Source organism: Mus musculus, chromosome 18, assembly GCF_000001635.26.
Source record: "Mus musculus strain C57BL/6J chromosome 18, GRCm38.p6 C57BL/6J".
NCBI lineage: Eukaryota > Metazoa > Chordata > Mammalia > Rodentia > Muridae > Mus > Mus musculus.
In genome coordinates this window covers 81,026,402-81,030,758 of record NC_000084.6, presented here as the reverse complement: position 1 = coordinate 81,030,758, position 4,357 = coordinate 81,026,402, and the positions used below count along the sequence as shown (strand labels likewise).

Genomic DNA, 4,357 nt, shown 5'->3' with positions numbered 1-4,357 from the left:
TTCTAAACCTGTGCTGTACACAGCCTGGGCTACGCTGCTCAGGAAAACCTCACCACTGAGGGGACAAATGTTCCTGAGGCTGGACTAAAGACTTGCGTCCCTAGAGTGCTACTGAATGACAGTGATCTCTGCTCTCCACAAGGAAGAGTTCCCCAGGAAGTCAGCCAATGAGCAAAGGAATTCTGGTGTCAACTTGCTTAATTATGAGAGTGAAAAACTGCTTGAGATGCTGGCAATTAATGAATGATCCTGGTTAATAAATAATTCTGCTTTATAAAAGAGTCTGGTTAATGAATGATTCTGGCTCAATTTCAACTCTTTCACCAATCACAATCTTTACTGTAAAGTTTTCGAAAATTTGCCTAAGTGGAGTTAATAGAGAATGCATGTATGGAGTGAATTCATAGAGGTTCACACTTACCATGCATACATGTATTCACACATGTAGTTCCTTGCACACACGTGGAATTTACCTCATGATGTACAACATCTTGGTAAGTCTTGCAAAACCACGGGAGCTGTGGGTGGGTCATTTGGAAAAGAAAATGGAGGAAGAAAGGGGGTAGGATAAATTATGGGTGCATAAAAATGGCTTAACAAATGGTTTGGGGGACTGGATAAAATCTTTTCCCTAACCTTGGGTTCCCCTCTCAGGACTGAATCGTGGGGATGGAAATGCCCCTCCTTCAGGAACACACGGCACAGTTAAAATGCTTGATCAACAACTTGGTTGTTTCATGGTTTTGGTTTTGTTTTGACTAAAGGCCAGCAGTTAAAGACCCCACCAAGGAGCTTCTCAGACAAAGCTAGCCTGAGCATATGACACTATGACCATAGGGTTCCCTGTGCTACCGTTGGTCAGAAGGCAGGTGGCCTAAAGTCTCTAGATGTCTCTTCTGTAAGACCAGCTCCCTTCAGGATATTGGCCAATGTGGGCTGCATATCTAAAGTCTGTCCTAAAACAAACTCCTGCCCACATGAAACACCATGCCTGTTTGTCTACGATCCTTCCTGTTCCCTGGGCTTGATGCCCTGGATCTACAAGCACAGTGGCATTTATTTGCTACCAGGTTTACAAATAAGGGGCTCAAGGATAGATAAGAAATCTGAAGAGGGGTGATTCCTAACTTGGCACTTGTCATTTTGAAGGAAAACTCATGACTAGTTATGATTGTTCACCAGACGGTTGTTAGCAGAAGTTTAAAATACTGCCTGTCATTGGCACAACCAAGTTCCCTCCATGTCTGTTAACTTGTGTTAGCAAATATCTAGGAAAACAGGAGTAGATTTGAGATTAGAGGACTATGCCACCATAGCCATGAGTGATCATTATACACTAGTGTACATCCACAGATGAGAGCTGATCCCCTTCCTCAATCAATACAATTTTAGCTACTATCCTTTCCTCACACAGGACTAAATAATATGATACATCAAAAGTGTGTATGTGTGTGTGTGTGTGTGTGTGTGTGCATGAGTCTGTGAGAGTGTGTTCATGTGTGTGTGCATGTGTGTATGCATGTGCATGTGCGTGTGTGCTCGCGAGTGTGCACTCGATCACACACGCACGCACTAGGAGAATGCATATTATTGTGTATATTGGGGGAAATTCCCACCAGGCAAAGAAACTAAAATTCAAGCATATGGGGAAAAAAGAAATAATATTAAATTTCCAACTCTTTTGTTTGTTTGTTTGTTTGTTTGTTTGTCCTAGAACTCGATCTGTAGACCAGGTTGGCCTCAAACTCTGCGATTCACCTCCCTCTGCCTCCCGAGCGCTGGGATTAAAGGCCTGCACCACCACTGCCACCCTAAATTTCCAACGTTTAAAGAGCCCGTTAATATGTTTTTGTTTTCTCTTGTCTTTCACTATTTTTCTTTACTGTAAAATCCAACCTGACCTGGAACTCACTATGTAGAAGAAGCTGGCTTCCAGCTCACTGAGAGCTGCCTGCCTTTGTCCCCTGAGTGCTGATATTATATGCTGATACTTGTTTTGAGACGGAGTCTTACTCTGTGTTATAGGCTGGTCTCGAACTTGTAACACTCCTGCCTTGACATCATGAGTACTGGAATTTCAGACATACACCAGCACACCAGACTTCAGTATTTTTTTAGTAGAAACAGCACAAATTAAATCACGATTATATTTATACTCCATCTAAAACGTGCTAGGAGAGATCGATGAATGTATCAATATAAAGGAAACAATCTTTGCAGTTATTTAAACTTATGACTAGAAAAACAGATGCCAGCTTAAAGCTGTGTCAAGTTCCATCATGTTAAAACTTGTGCGCATATGTCGTGTGACTTTTCCTACAGAGACAGGAATCTCTATTCACTTCAGATAGAGATTGCACAGACTTCTCAAAGCAAGGTTGCCATCTAAGTTCAGCACAGTGAGCCAGTGAGTTTGTTGGGGATACAGGACCAAGGCGGAGCCACACAGGCAGTTTATACCACCAAGAAGTTGTGTTTACTTGTTCTTACAAGTAAACGGCAGACTGGGCTTTCTGTATCCTTGTTCTGGGCTTTCTATATCCTGTGTGGGGTAAAGGCTGTTGCTATGGTCTGGGTATTGCTTTCTTCCTCCCATTCACGGACTGCAATTGAATGCCAATGTGAAGCTATTAGGAGATGAGTATTTGGGAAGTAGTTGAGTCCTGAGGGCTATACCTTTATAGGTGGTGGGAATGTCCCTGCGAGAGGGGGTAGTGGGCTGCTCCAACCTTTTAAAGACATAGAGAAGGGTTCTTGAGAGTCACAGAACATATGGAATGTCTTTCTATATTAAGGGGATTTATTATGATGACTTACAATCTGTAGTCCAACTTCCCCAACAATGGTCAGCTGTGAGTGGAAGTCCAAGGATCTTGTACTTGCTCAGTCCCATGAGGCTCATTGGTTCAGCTCGTCTTCTGTAGAAGTAGATTCCAACAGATGTGCTGGCAAGTCAATGCAAGCGGCGAAGAAAAGCAAATCTTCCTTCTTCCAATGTCCTTATGTAGGCCTCCAGCAGAAGATGTGGCCCAGATTCAAGGTGTGTGCCATCACACCTGGACCTTGGACTTGTTTTGTTCCCAGGCTGACCTTGAACTCAGAGATCTCCTTGCCTTAGTTTTCTGAGATTAAAGTCATGTACCTTTCCTGGTCCTAAGCTTTTCATAGCCACTATGCCTCAAGATCAGGTCAGAAGCCTGTGTCTTCCAGCCTCAAGATCTGCATCACAGGTGAGCTCCCCAATTCTGGATTGTAGTACATTCCAGATATAGTCAAGTTGAAAACCAGGAATAGCCATTACATTCATGAAGCACAGCTGACTGCCTCAACTTCCCCAGAAGGTTTCTTTATTATTATTATTATTATTATTATTATCATCATCATCATCATCATCATCATCATCATCATCATCATTATTATTGAATATTTTATTTACATTTCAAATGTTATCCCCTTTCCCAGTTTCCCTCCCTCCTTATCCCATCCTCCCTCCCCCTGTTTCTATGAGGGTGTTCCTTCACCCACCCATCCACTCCCACCTCCCTGTCCTCCATTCCCCTACACTGGGGCATCTATCAAGCCTTCATAGGACCAAGGACCTCTCTTCCCATTGATGCATGACAAGGCCATCCTCTGTTACATATGCAGCTGGAGCCATGTGTACTCCTTGGTTGGTGGTTTAGTCCCTGGGAGTTCTGGGGGATCTAGTTGGTTGATACTGTTGGTCTTCCTATGGGGTTGCAAACCCCTTCAACTCCTTCAGTCCCTTCTCTAACTCCTCCATTAGGGACCCTGCGCTCAGTCCAATGGTTGGATGCTAACATCCACCTCTGTATTTGTAAGGCTCTGGCAGGGCCTCTCAGGAGACAGAGATATCAGGCTCCTTTCAGCTTTGCATGCCATCCTTGCGCAGGGACCATGCTAATCTTCTCTGACACAGAGTATATGTTCCTGACATTTAGTATATGTGCTGCCAAAGCGAGCACCCCCAGAAGGTTTCTGCTGGATGCCTGCAAACCCCCGACTTGACATGTTCTACTGTCTTTCTGCTGTCTGTATCTGCTACCCACTATTTATGCTTTCGATTTCGCTTGCTACACACTTACTAAGCTTGCTGACCCAGCACCAAAAGCGCAGCTCTGATACGTCCTTCTCTAGACCATACAGAGCACATGCCCATTTCTCTAACATTTAGGGGTCACGTGGCTTTCATGGTGTAAGAGCCCAGTGGCGTACGAAGCCTGCATGCTACTCACTATCCGTGACGCTCCATGCTTGTGGGCCACGATGGGTCTCGGCTGCACTGCCCATGTGAACATTTTTCATGTGCTCCTAAGACCTCTTTATGCATCCTGCT

The 4,357-nt window shown here is 44.3% G+C and overlaps 1 pseudogene; it reads right to left on the bottom strand.

The window, feature by feature from the left end:
- Positions 1 to 3,868: 3,868 nt before the first annotated feature.
- On the bottom strand, positions 3,869 to 3,986 carry Gm25718 (annotated as a pseudogene).
- Between the last annotated feature and the right edge of the window lie 371 nt (positions 3,987 to 4,357).